Below are 14,926 nucleotides of genomic sequence, written 5' to 3'. Positions count from 1 at the left end.
TATTGACTATTCTACCTGAAACAGGACCCACCAGTTACTCTTTATCACGTCTGTTTTTTTCAGTAACACTAATCATAATCTGTAAGTACATTATTTATTTGTTTATTGTCTGCCTTCCAACAGAACAGCTCACACGTCTTATCTCTCCACATAACACAGCACCTAGCACATAGTAGGAGCTTAGTCAACATTTGCAGAAGGAAGGTGGACTGAGGGTCTACATTAGAATGACTGAGAGGTGAACATTTAAGCTGCTAGCGGTGAGGGGATGGACACTTCACCGGGTATCTAAAGAACAGGAGGGGGGTCTCCTCTGGGATGATCTACACGGAAGAAGTCAGGCAAATGTAGGTCCATCCCCTCCCATACTTTGTCCACTGCTTTAATATTTGCATTTGTATGATGCTTCCTTCCTCATCCCTCTCTCCCACACCTGCTTCCTATAAGCTCCTGACCTTTGACAGATGCCTAACTAGTAGTATAAAAATATGGACCTACAAAAATGTTATCTCCAGGGCCCTCTACCACTAGCTATCTTAGGCTGGGTTCTCTAGAGAAGCAAAACCAGTAAAGTGTGTAATAATATATGTATAGAGAAATTTACATCAAGGAAACGGCTCATGCAGCTGTAGAGGTTGGAATGTCCCAAGTCCATGGGTCAGACCTGAGGTTTCAGATTCATATAGCAGCCAGGAGGAGCCAAGATCGGCAGGTCAGAGAGCAGGACCCTTGCTCACAGGCTTCAAAGATTGACGAATCCCAAGATAGGCAGGCAAGGCAGCAGGTAATCTGCTAGCTCAAGTCCCAAGAACCGGATGAACAGGAGGCAATTACAGAATCCAGAGTGAACAAAAGCCTAGGAGCCTTGCCAGAAAATCCACCTATATTGGATGCAGCCACATTTCCAAGGAAAGTCCCTTTCAACAGATTGGATACTCACAGCACATCCCATCATGGAGGCGATCACATCATATCAAATCTCATCATGGAGGTGATTACATCACCATAAGACTACCGAACTACAACATAATTGCCAAACCACTGAGAATCAAGGCCCAGACAAGTTGACACACAACCTTCACCATCATAGTCCATCCCTTGTCAGCTTGGCACCTGTACACATCACTTTAAACCACACATAACCTCTGAATAAAGAAAATTATAAAGTCATACTTGCACCTAACATGATACAACAAATACATGTACAACGGAATGTGCACTACCTTGTTTAAATCTTATATTTTGCAAATGAAGAAAACAAAAACATTTGATGCACACACGCATGGCAGAAATACTGACAGCAATTACAGTCCTCATTTCTACAACTGGTCACATGGTTGTAACTGGTATTTAGACCTACCTTCTTCCACCACTCATTCTGTATTCCCTTTGCAAGAAAGCACCTCAGCTGGTCGTGGTTCTTTCCCCAGTGGGGCGACCCAAACCTTCATTCCTGAAGGGTCTTGGCCTTTAGCAGTCATGGGTTGCTATAATTTTCCATTGACTTTATTCACAGGGCAGGTAGTGCTATGCGACGGCCTAAGGGGTCTCCTGCATTCCAGACATACTCTTCTTTACTTCCTTATGTAATATCAATCCGATTTTCACCTGGTAACCAGGATCAATCACAACAGCCAATAGGGTAGCTTTCCTCTTTTCCTGTTGATCCAGGGGCATAAGGACACTGAAGTTGCCAGGTGGCATTCTTAACTTACAGTTCAATGGGATCAGTGATGTGTCTCCAGGTGGGTGCATTCCTCCCCTTGGAACTAAGACCTCTAGACTCACAGAGCATAAGGCCATGGGGACAGGAAGAAAAAATTTTGCGAGTGGCTCACTATGGTAGTAGCGGGTGGTGCCACTTCCATTTCCACCCCTTGATTCCTGGGCCCATGAAACCTGGCTATGGGATAAACAGCACCATATATTGGACTCTGGTTTAGAGCACATACATCCTCCTGACGAACACTGGCCCCAACCCTGCAAGGTATTGTCACCAGGCTAGAGCAATAATTGTGTCTTTAGAAGGCCATTTTGCCCTTCTATCAAGCCAGCTGCTTCATGATGATAGAGAACATGTTAAGACCAGTGAATTCCGTGAGGATGGGCCCACTGCTGAAATTCATTTGCTGTGAAGTGAGTCCCTTGATTCAAGGTGATGCTGTGTGGGATACCATTATAGTTGGTAAGACATTCTATAAGTTCATGGATGGTAGTTTTGGCACAAGTATTGCATGCAGGGAAGGTAAATCCATATCCAGAGTTAAGTGTCTAGTCCAGTAGGAACAAAAAGCTGATGGAAGCAGTCCAATGTAATCAACCTGCCAACAGGTTGCTGGCTGATCATCTCAAGGAATAGTGCCATACTGGGGACTCAGTGTTGGTCTCTACTGCTGGCAGGCTGGGCACTCAGCAGTGGCTGTAGCCAAGTCAGCCTTGGTGAGAGGAAGCCCATGTTGCTGAGCTCATAAATAATCTCCATCCTTACCACCATCGCCATTTTGTTCATAAGCCCATTGGACAATGGTAGAAGTGGCTGGGGAAAGAGGATGACTAGTTTCCATGCAATGTCGCATCCAATCCACTTGATTGTTAAAATCTTCCTCTGCAGAGGTCACTTTGTGGTGAGCACTCACATGAGACACAAATGTCTTCACTTCTTTGGCTCATTCAGAGGGGTCTATCCACATACTTCTCCCCCATACCTCGTATCCAATTTTCCAGTCATGTTCCTTCCAAGTTCCTGACCATCCAGCCAAACATTGGCTACAGCCCACGAATGGCATGTCTGGCTATTTCTCCTTCTAAGCAAAGTGAACAAGTAGGTGCACTGCTCGAAGTTCTGACTATTGGGAGGATTTTTCTTCACCATTGTCCTTCAGGGAGGTCCTAGAAAAGGGCTGTAGTGCTGCTGCTATCCATTTCTGAGTGGTACCTGCACATCCTGTAGAACCATCTATAAACCAGATGTGAGTTTTCTCTTAGTCAACTGATCATAAGGAGCTCCCCATGAGGCCATAGGTGAAGATTGGGAGATGGAAGGTAATATGACAGGAGTGGAGACTGTGGGCATTTGGGCCACTTCCTCATGCAACTTACTTATGCCTTCAGGTTCTGCTCAGGCCCAATTTCATATATACCACTTCCATTTAATGATGGAGTGCTGCTGTGCACGTCCAACTTTACTACTCTGTGGGTCAGACAACACCCAGTTCATGATGGGCAGCTCAGGTAGCATGGTGACTTGGTGGCCCATGGTTAAGCTTGCAGTCTCTACTAAGGCCCAGTAACAAGCAAAATGCTGTTTGTCAAAGAAGAGTAGTTATCTGCAGAGGATGGCAGGACTTTGCTCCAAAATCCTAAGAGTCTGCACTGTGATTTTCCAGTAGGCGCCTGCCAAAAACTCCAAACAGCATCTCTATCTGCCAGTGACACTTCAAGTGCCATAGGATCAGATGGATCATATGGCCCAAGTGACAGAGCTGCTTGGAAGGCAGTCTGAACCTGTTGTAGAGCCTTCTCTTGTTCTGGGCCCCACTCAAAACTAGCTGATTTTTGAATCACTTGATACGTAGGCCGGATTAGACTAGGGATAAAAAAACAAACAAACAAACAAACAACGACAAAACCAAACCTATTGCTGTCGAGTTGATTCCAACTCATAATGACCTTATAGGACATAGTAGAACTGCCCCATAGGGTTTCCAAGGAGCAGCTGGTGGATTCGAACTGCTGACCTTTTGGTTAGCAGCCATAACTCTTAACCACTATGCCACCAGGGTTTCCGCAAACGGGGGATATGGTGCCTCCAAAATCCAGAGAGGCCCAATAGGTGTTGTGCTTCCTTTTTAGTTGTTCAAGAGGCCAGATGCAATAACTTATCCTTCACTTTAGAAGGAATATCTTGACATGCCCCATACCATAGAACCCCTAAAAATTTCACTGAGGTGGAACGTGCCTGAATTTTTGTCATATTAATTTCCCACCCTCTAGCACACAAATGTTTTACCAGTAAGTCCAGAGTCATTGACACTTCTTCCTTACTGGGTCCAATCAGCATAATGTCATCAGTGTGATGGATCAGCGTGCCATCTTATGGAAGGGAAAGGCAATCATGGTCCTTGTGAACTAAATTATGACACAGGGCAGAAGAGTTGATATACCGCAGAGGTAAGACATTGAAAGAGTATTGCTGGCCTTGCCCACTGAAGGCAAACTGTTTCTGATGGTCCTTCAAAACAGGTACGGAGAAAAAGGCATTAGCCATCTCAACAGCTTCATATCAGGTACCAGGAGATGTATTAATTTACTCAAGCAATGAAACTACATGTGGAACAGCAGCTGCAGTTGGAGTCACCACTTGGTTAAATTTACAATAATCCACTGTTATGCTCCAAGATCCATCTGTTTTTTGCACAGGCCAAACAGGCAAGTCGAACGAGGATGTGGTGGCAATCACCACCCCTGCACCCTTCAAGTCCTTGATGGTGGCAGTAATCTCTGCCATCCCTCCAGGAATGTGATATTGCTTTCGGTTTACTGTTTTCCTAGATAGGGGCAGTTCTAATGGCTTCCACTTGGCTTTTCCTATCATAATAGTCCTTACTCCATTTGTCAGGGGTCCAATGTGGGGGTTCTGCCAGTTGTTGAGTGTATCTATTCCAATTATGCTTTTCTGAACTTGGGAAATCACTACAGGATGTGTTTGGGGATCCACTATACCTACGGTGAGATGAACATAAGCTAAGACTCCATTAATAACCTAACCTCTGTATGCCCCAACTCCGCCTGGTGGGCCACGGTGATGTTTTGGATCTCCTGGAATTAGTGTCAGTTCAGAGCCAGTATCCAGTAGTCCCCCAAAAATCTCATTATCTCCTTTTCCCAATGAACAGTCACTCGTAAAAGTTTGTAGATCCCTCTGGGAAAGGCTGGGAGAAAGATATATATATATATAGATAGATATAGATATAGATATAGATATAGATATAGATATAGATATAGATATAGATATAGATATAGATATAGATATAGATATAGATATAGATATAGATATAGATATAGATATAGATATAGATATAGATATAGATATAGATATAGATATAGATATAGATATAGATATAGATATAGATATAGATATAGATTAGATATAGATATAGATACAGATATAGATATAGATAGATATAGATATAGATTTTTTTTATAGATATAGATAGATATAGATATATTTTTTTTTTTGGCAGTGTAGTGAGGTACTCCCTCAAGGGGACTCAGCCTCCCCTTCATTCAGGGTGTTGTGATTCAAGTTAGACTTTATATTCACTTGACTAGAATGCTTCTGCTTGTGCAGATCAGATAAATATTTAGCAGATTTTCAATCTATTTCACTTCTAGGGACACCAGGGCTAAGTAGCCAATGCCATAAATCCATACTAGTCAGACTATTTTGATTACTGCTTTGTATCTGCCATCCATTATGGTAACCACACCCAACTTGTCTTTGTTAACTGATTGCTCTCACCTGGCCCCTACTACCACGGGGTCCAATCAGTCTCATTGTAGTTTGGTGTCGTAATTCAGTTAGGACAGTTCCCACTGTCAAATCTGACTTACTTAAATTAGCAATCATAGCAGTCTTCAAGGAGGCTGGTGCTCCCTTCACAATTTTTTTTTAAATTGTGATTTAGGTGAAAGTTTACAGCTCAAGTTAATTTCTCATACAAAAATTTATACACATTTTGTTATGTGACATTAGTTACAATCCCTGTGCCGTGACAGTACACTCCCCTTTTCCAACCCAGGTTTCCTGTGTCCATTCAACCAGTTTCTGTCCCTTCCTACCTTTTCATCCTGCCTCCAGATAGGAGTCGCCGATTTAGTCTCATGTATCCGGTTGAACTAAGAAGACATTCTTCACAAGTATTATTTCATGTTTTATAGTCCAGTCTAACTTCTGTCTAAAGAGTGGGTTTTAGAAATGGTTTTAGTTCTGGGTTAACAGAGTGTCCAGTGGCCATAGTTTCAGGGGTTCTCCCAGTATCTGTCAGACCATTGAGCCTGGTATTTTTTTGTTTAATGGACCTATCTTCGGCTGAAGGGTGAACATCAGGAGTGACTTTAGCACTGAGTTAAAAGGGTGTTCAGGGACCATACTCTTGAGTTTCTCCAGTCTCTGCCAGACCAGTAAGTCTGGTCTTTTTTTTCTATGAGTTAGGATTTTGTTGTATGTTTTTCTCCAGCTCTGTCTGGGACCCTCTATTGTGATTCCTGTCAGGACAGTCGGTGGTGGTAGCTGGGCACCATCTGGTTGTGCCGGACTCAGTCCGGCGGAGGCTGTCTTAGCTGCGGTTCATTAGTCCTTTGGATTAATCTTTCCCTTGTGTCTTTGGTTTTCTTCCTTCCCCCTTGCTCTAGACGAGGTGAGACCAGTGGAGTATCTTAGATGGCTGCTCAGATGCTTTTAAGACCCAAGGTGCTACTCACCAAAGTAGGATGTAAAACATTTTCTTTATAAACTATGTTATGACAATTGAGCTAGGTGTCGCCTGAGACTATGGTTGCCAGTACTCAGCCCAGTAATTTGGTCCCTCAGGGAGTTTGAATGTGTCTGTGAAGCTTCCATGACCTTGCCTTCGTCAAGCTGTGCTGACTTTCCTAGTATTGTGTACTGTCTTACCCTTTACCAAAGCTACCACTTATCTATTGTCTAGTTAGTGTTTTTCCCTCCCCATGAATCCTCTCCCTTGTAACCATCAAAGATTGTTTCTTTCTTTGTATAAACCTTTTCAAGAATTTTTATAATAGTGGTCTCATACAGTATTTGTCTTTTTGTTATTGACTTATTTCACTCAGCATAACGCCTTCCAGATTCATTCATTTTGTAAGATGTTTCACATATTCATCATTGTTGCATAGTAGTTCCACTGCATGTAGGTACCATAGTTTGTTTATTAATTCATCTGTTGATAGGCCTCTAGGTTGTTTCCATCTTTTTGCTATTGTGAATAACGCTGCAATGAAGATGGGTGTGCATATGTCTATTCATGTGACGGCTCCTATTTCTCTAGGATATATATGTTCCTAGGAGTGGGATTGCCGGATTGTATGGTATTTCTATTTCTAGCTTTTTAAGGAAATGCTATATGGTTTTCAAAATGGTTGTACCATTTTACATTCCCACGAGTACTGCATAAGAGTTCCAAGCTCCCCGCAATCTCTTCAACATTTGTTATTTTCTGCTTTTTTGATTCGTGCCGGTAATGTAGGGGTGAGATGATATCTCATTGTAGATTCAAGTTCCATTTCTCTGATGGCTAGTGATGGCGAGCATTTTCTCATGCGTCTGTTAGCCACCTGAATGTCTTCTTTGGTGAAGTGTCTATTCGTATCCTTTGCCTATCTTGCTTATTTTCTGGTGTTCCTGTATTGTTAGTTATAGTTTTTATCCTATTTATGCCATGTATTAGGGTCTCTATTGTTGATCCTATTTTTTATTCTATGATCTTTATAGTTTTGGGGTTTATATTCAAGTCTTTGATGTTTTTTGAATTAGCTTTTGTGTATGGTGTGAGGTATGGATCCTGTTTCATTTTTTTTTTTATGATGAACATTCAGTTTTGTTAGCACCATTTGTTAAAAGGACTGTCATTTCCCCATTTAATGGACTTTGGGTCTTTGTCAGAGATCAGGTGTTGGTAGGTGGATGGATTTACATCTGGGTTGTCTATTCTGTTCCACAGGTCAATGTGTCTGTCGTTGTACCAGTACCAGGCTTTTTTTGACTAATGTAGCTGTGCAGTAGGTTCTGAGTTCAGGTAGTGCAAGTCCTCCTACTTTATTCTTTTTCTTCAATAGTGCTTTACTTATCAGGGGCCTCTTTCCTTTCCATTTAAAGCACATGATTAGTTTTTCCATGCTGTTAAAGAATGTTATTAGTATTTGAATTGGGATTGCACCGTATTTGAACATTGTGGTGCGTAGAATTGACATTTTCACAATGTTGAGTCTGCCTATCCATGAGCATGGTATGCTTTTCCATTTGTGTAGATCTCTTTTGGTTTCTTGCAGTAGTGTTTTGTAGTTTTCTTTGTATAGGCCTCTTACATCCCTGGTTAGATTTATTCCTAAGTATTGCTTTCCTGATTTCCTTTTTGTAGTTTTCTTTACTGGTATATAGGAATCCAAGTGATTTTTGTATGTTTATCTTGCATCGTGCTACTCTGCTGAATCTTTCTGTTAGTTCCAGTAGTTTTCTCTAGGAGTCCGTTGGGTTCTCTACGTATCACACATCATTTGCAAATTGGGGTACTTTTACTTCTTCTTTACCAATTTGGATGCCCTTATTTCTTTCTCTTGCCTTAGTGCTCTAGCTAGGACTTCCAGCACAATGTTAAATAGGAGTGGTGATAAAGGGCATCCTTGTCTTGTTCCTGTTCTCAAGGGGAATATATTCAGCCTCTGTCCATTAAGAATAATGTTCGCTGTTGGTTTTGTATCAACACCCTTCATTATGTTGAGGAATTTTATTCTATACCTATTTTATTGAGAGTTTTTATCAGGAATGGGTGTTGGGCTTCATTTAGTGTCTTTTCTGTGTTTTCTGTGTGGACTGAGATGATCACGTGATTCTTTTGTTTTATTTATGCAGTGGATTATGTTGATTGATTTTCTAATGTTGAACCATCCTTGCATACCTGGTATGAATCCCACTTGGTCATGATGTATTAATTTTTTTATGTGATGCTGAATTCTATTGGCTAGAATTTTGTTGAGAATTTTTGCAACTATATTCATAAGAGACATTGTTCTGTAATTTTCTTCTTTTTTGATGTCTGCCTGGTTTTGGTATCAGGGTTATTCAGGTTTCGTAGAATGAATTTGGAAGTATTCTTTCCTTTTCTATGTTCTGAAATAGTTTGAGTAGTTTGGTAGAATTCTCCAGTGAAGCCATTTGGGCCAGGGCTTATTTTTGTTGGGAGTTTTTTTTTTTTTTTTAACCTTTTCAATCTTGTCTCTTGTTATGGGGAAACCCTGGTGGCATAGTGGTTAATTGCTACAGCTGCAAACCAAAAGGTCGGCAGTTTGAATCTACCAGGTGCTCCTTGGAAACTCTATGGGGCAGTTCTACTCTGTCCTATAGGGTCACTATGAGTCGGAGTCGACAGCAACATGTTTTCTTGTTATGGGTCTGTTCAGATTTTCAACTTCAGTTTGTGTTAGTTTAAGTGGTTAGTGTGTTACTAAAAATTTGTCCATTTTCTCTAGGTTTTCAAATTTGTTGGAGTATAGTTCTTCATGGTACTCTGTTATGATCCTTTTTATTTCAGTTGGGTCTGTTGTAATGTCCCCCATTTCATTTTTTATTTAGGTTATTTGCATTCTCTCCTGTTTTTCTTATGTCACTTTGGCCAGTGGTAAGTCAATTTTGTTGAGCCTTTCAAAGAAGCAATTTTTGGTTTTGTTGATTCTATTGTTTTTCTATTCTCTATTTCATTTATTTCTGCTCTGATCTTTATCATGTCCTTTCTTCTGGTGGCTGTGGGCTTCTTCTGCTGTTCTATTTCTATTTGTTCAAGTCGTATAGCTACCGTTTTTATTTTGTCCATTTCTTCTTTTTTGATGTGTGCATCTATTGCTATAAATTGACCTCTGAGGATTGCCTTTGGTGTGTCTCAAAGGTTTTGATATTATCTGTTTTCATTCTTGTTTGATTCTAGGAATTTTTTAATTCCATCTCTGATTTCTTCTATTACCCATTGGTTTTTAAGCAAGGTGTTATTCAGTTTCCATGTATTTGATTTTTTTTCCTTGCCCTTCCTGTTATTAATTTCTACTTTTATGGCATTCTGATCAGAGAAGATGTTTTGTATTATCTCAATGTTTTGGATTTTGTTGAGGGTTGAGGGTTGCTTTGTGGCCTAGATGTGGTCTATTCTGGAGAATATTTAGTGTGCGTTGGAAAAAAAATGTGTACTTTGCTGTTGTTTGGTGGAGTGTTCCGTATATGTGTATGATGTCAAGTTGGTTGATTGTGGCCTCTAGATCTTCTATATCTTCATTGAGTTTCTTTCTAGATGTACTGTCCTTTAGCTGAGAGTGGTGTGTTGAAACCTCCTGTTATTATTGTGGAACCGTCAGTTTCCCTTTTCGGTAATGTTATAATCTGTTTTATGTATTTTGGAGCCCTGTCACTGGGTTATGGTTATGTCCTCGTGGTGGATTGTCCCTTTAATCATCAAGGTCTTTCCTTGTCTTTTATGGTGGATTTTGTTTTAAAGGCTATTTTATCTGAACTTAGTATTTCCACTCCTCCTTTTTTTGGTTGCTGTTTCCTTGATACATTTTTTCCATCCTTTGATTTTTAATATATGTATGTCTTTGTTTCTAAGGTGTGTCTCTTGTAGACAGCATGCTGATGGGTCATTCTTTTTTTTTTTTTTTTTTAATCCATTCTGACACTATCTCTTTGTGGGTGCATTTAAGCCATTTACATTCATTGTGATTACTGATAGGTGTGAGTTTATTGCTGTCATTTTTTGGTGATTTTTTTTTCTTGTGGTGCTAATGTTTCTTTGTTCCTCTTACTCTTCTGTGCTGGATTCCTTTTGTTTGTTTCTTTTTTTCACTTTTGTAGATTTTGTATTTACTGAAATTTTATGTTTTTCTTCTTTATTTTGATGAGTAGGCTTGTTAACTTCTTTGTGATTACCTTGAAATTTACCCCATCTTCCTAAATATAAACTAGTCTTTTATTGCTTATTATCACTTGACTTCTTCTTCACTTGAAACTTCTATACCTACACTGTTTATTCCCTCTTTTATTGTTCTGATGTTGTTGTCATTTACAGGTTGACCCCTCTGGTTCCCTGTCATATATCTTTTAGTTTTATTTTATCCTTGGGAGCTCATGACCTAGGTTGGTATCTGGCTGATACTGTCTTGTGCCCTAGATTCAGGTTATCAGCTGATATTGTTATTTCTCTAACTGAAGGGCTCCCTTTAATAATTCTTGTAAGTTTTGTTTGGTTTTTACATATCCCTTAATTTCTGTTTATCTGGAAATGTTCTAATTTCACCATCATGTTTGAATGAGAAGTTTCCAGGATATATTATTTTTGGCTGGCAGTTTTTCTCTTCCAAAGTTTTCTGTATGTCATCCCATTGTTTTCTTGCCTGCATGGTTTCTGCTGAGTAATCAGAGTTTAGTCTTACTGTTTCCCCTCTGTATGTGACTTTTTGTTTTTCTCAAGCTGCTCTCAGGATTCTTTGACTTGGTTTTAGTGAGCATGATTATATGTCTTAGTAATTTTCTTTTGCGGTCTATCTTATATGGGGTTGGTTGGGCTTCTTGGATGGTCAGCTTTTCATCTTTCGTGATATTAGGGAAGTTTTCTGTCAGCAAATCTTCAGTGATTCTCTCTGTGTTTTCCATTTTCTCCCCCTGGTCTGGAATTCTGTTCCCATGTAAATTTTTGCTTTTGATTTTATCCCACATTGTTCTCAGGGTTTCTTCGTTTTTCTTCATTCTTTTCCTCAAAGAAATTGGTATGCATGGATTTGTCTTCAATTTCACTGATCCTGTCTTTCATTGTTTCAAATTTGCTCCTAAAACCTACTGTACTGTACATTTCTGAAATCTCGTTGTTTATCTTTTGACTTTCTAATTGCTGTTTTTATATCATTTCTAATTGTTCATTTATTTTGACATTTTCTTTCCGTGTTATTTTCTTGGATTGTTCCATTGTTTTGTCTTTGTTTTCCCTGACTTTTTTTCTGTATTTTCCAAGATTTTCTCTACTTTTTCCTTCTTTTTGTCTTCAATATCCTTCATCTCTAGGAGAATCCTGAATATTAGAGTTTTGAATTCCCTATCATGTAGTTCCAGTGCCTTTTCTTCTACTGGAAGGTCATTTGATGTTTTATTTTGGTCACTTTCTGGAGTCATCCTGTTCTTTTTTTTTTTTTAATGTTTTGATATTGTCTGCTGTCTCCAGGACATGTTTAAATTATTTTTCTTCATTAATTGTAAATTCGTTTTTTCCTATTCTTTTATTGTTGTTGTTTATGTCTGGGCAGAAAGGCTGGGAGTTTTTTTGTTTGTTTGTTTTTTGCTTGCTCACCTGTGGGCATGATACTTCTCACCATCTTGTCCATGTTGACAGGGCTGGTAACTCAGCTATGGTGCAGCAGGGTGTGTCCATTGGGAGTGGGGGGTTGGGATGGGTAGTTTTCCACATGAACTGGGGCCAACAGGGTGGGGTTTTTGGGCACTGCAGGGCTGGGTCTGGGGGACCTTATTGGTGGCACTTGGGGACATGGCACTCATCACATGGTGCAGATATGCAGGAAGGGAAAGGATGTGATATGTGGAGCTAAGTGGGTCAGTGAAAGAAGGGAGAGAAACAAAAGAAAAAAAAAAACAATAAGGAAAAAAATAAATAAAATGGCAGCACCATAGGATTCAGCCAGTGGGTGCAGGGCAGGCCCGATGAGGCCATATGCCTGTTTCTCTCTAGCTGAGCTGTGCAGCTCAGCCTGTGAAGAAGGGGTGTGGGTGGTGCATGGGGCTAGGTGGGTGGGAGAAAGGAAAGGAAGGAATGGAGACAGAGAGAGAAGAAAGAACAACAAAAAGAAAAAAAAAACAATAAATAAAATGGTGCTGAGATTGGTGACAGAGGTGCATATCTGGGGAAGCTGTGCACAGTGACTCTCCAGCCAAGCGGTACAGCATGACCTCTCAAGAAGGGGCAGGGGTAGTGCACAGGGCTGGCTGGGAGGAGAAAGGAAAGGAAGTAAAGGACAGAGAGAGAAGAAACAGAAAAAAAGAAGAAGAATAAAGCAAACAAACCAAATAATCACAGCCCATCAAGAAGGGGGAGGGGATGGCACTTGTGGCTAGCTGGGCAGGAGAAAGGAAAAGAAGGAAGGGAGAGCGAGAAGCAACAAAAAAATTCAAAACAAACAAAAAATAGCGTGATAGGGGCTAGCTGGTAGGGGTGTGGTGGCCCTGGGTGGCAGTGAGCTGGTGTTTCTCTGTTTGAGGGACCAAGGTCCACTAGAAAGTGGCAGAGGCCTTGCACAGGGAAGACGGGTTAGGGTTGGGAAAGGGTGTAGCCATTGTTACTGGGTTCTCTGTCTCCTGTTGGAAGCTCCATGAAGTCGCCCTCACATACTCCTTGTCTGCATTCTTTGGTGGCTGTAGTCCAAGATGGTGAATCCATGCCATGTTAGCTGCATTTGTTTAACTGAGGAGAGTGGCTTAGCAGACAAAGATAGAATAATTTTTTCAGATGGGAGTAAGAGGGCTGCTTCTGTTGTCGGGAGTGATTCAACAGAATTTAGGGGGTCAGTGTCCCCAGATTCCTGATTATCTGTCCATATGTTCCCCTGCCAAGTTTCAGGATTTCATTTCTGCCCAGTCAATGCCCTCACTTTAACTTCAGAAACTACTCAAGGTTGGGAATTCAGTTGGCATTGTAACTCAGCCACTCTTACGATAAGTCTCTGGGCTTGGTTTTCAGGAATACTGTCTCTGTTAATACAAGAAATAAGGCTTTCTTTCAAGGTAAAAATGGAAACTTTGAGGTCGTTTATGTGGCACTTGAGCTTTGACTCTGAAGCCCTGAGCTTATCTCTTTCACCACTTTGTCTAGCAAAAATAGAACCAACCAATCAGCTACCTCATACTCCTCATTATGACAAAATGGTAGAAAGGCATCAAACTTGTGATCACCCAAGGCCTCAAATTTCACCAGGACCTGATCTATTGGCGGTGATATTTTTGGTACTTGAATTGCCACCTCACACCATGAATTAACAGTGCCCTCTTTACCACTAGAAGCAGAGTCAACAACATTTTTAAGACTAACCAGACTTGAGAAGCAATTTAGAAAATTCATTCTTACGATTTTGTTTCTCTGGAACCACTCTTGGTACCAAATGTCTTAGCTGGGTTCCCTAGAGAAGCAAAACCAGCAAAGCATATAAATATTTATATAAAGAGATTTATTTCAAGGAAATGGCTCATGCAGTTGTAGAGGCTGGAACATCCCAAGTCCAGGGGTCAGGCTTGAGGCTTCAAGCTGTAAGGGCTGGCAAACCTAAGATTGGTAGGTCAGAGAGCAGGGCCCTTACTCACAGGCTGTGAAGACCAATAAATCCCAATATCAGCAAGCAAGAAGGCAGGTAAGCTGCTAGCTCAAGTTCCAAGAACTAAAGGTCAGGAGAACAGGATCCAGCTGCAGGACCCAGAGTGGGCAAAAGCCCAGGAGCTTTGCCAGAAAGTTCACCTATATTGGATGCAGACTACACCCCAAAGGAAACTCCCTTTCAATTGATTGGCTACTCACAGCAGATCCCATCATGGAGGTCATCACATTATATAAATCTAATCATGGAGGTGATCACATGATCATATGACTGCCAAACTACATCATAACTGCTAAAGCACTGAGAATCACGGCCCAGTCAAGTTGGCACACAACCTTAATGATCACACTAGCATTCCACAGGAGTACATTTAATAGTCAATAGAGTTGTTGTTGTTGCTGGCTGCCATGCAGTCAGTTTCAACTCAGAGCGACCCCATGTGTGCAGAGTAGAACTGCTCCATGGGATTTTCAAGACGGTAACCTTCGGAAGCAGATCTCCATGTTTGTCTTCTGAGACATGTCTGGTCGGGTTCAAACCACCAACCTTTGGCTAGTAGTTGAGCACTTAACCATTTTTTTTTTAGAGCAGCCTGTTCAATACAGTACTAGTCCCAAATAGCCACGTTCGGGGTCATGCTTCTATCAATCTCCTCTAAACATCTGCTTTTCACACCTAAGGCTACTGTTTCCACCTTCCCCAGCAACAATTTAACATATGTCTAACGCAAAGCCTAACTAATTCTTGGCATGGTCTCCTGTTATAAGCAGCTTGAAAA

The 14,926-nt window shown here is 40.8% G+C and overlaps 1 protein-coding gene across 2 annotated transcripts in view; it reads right to left on the bottom strand.

The window, feature by feature from the left end:
- The window catches only part of KCNH1 (potassium voltage-gated channel subfamily H member 1), a 742,144-nt gene that overhangs the window by 145,595 nt on the left and 581,623 nt on the right, over positions 1–14,926 (bottom strand). The window lies entirely within an intron of this gene.

The sequence above is a fragment of the Loxodonta africana genome, chromosome 20, assembly GCF_030014295.1.
Source record: "Loxodonta africana isolate mLoxAfr1 chromosome 20, mLoxAfr1.hap2, whole genome shotgun sequence".
Lineage (NCBI taxonomy): Eukaryota > Metazoa > Chordata > Mammalia > Proboscidea > Elephantidae > Loxodonta > Loxodonta africana.
Note: the sequence above shows the minus strand (reverse complement) of the source record. Positions and strands in the feature narration are given on the sequence as shown.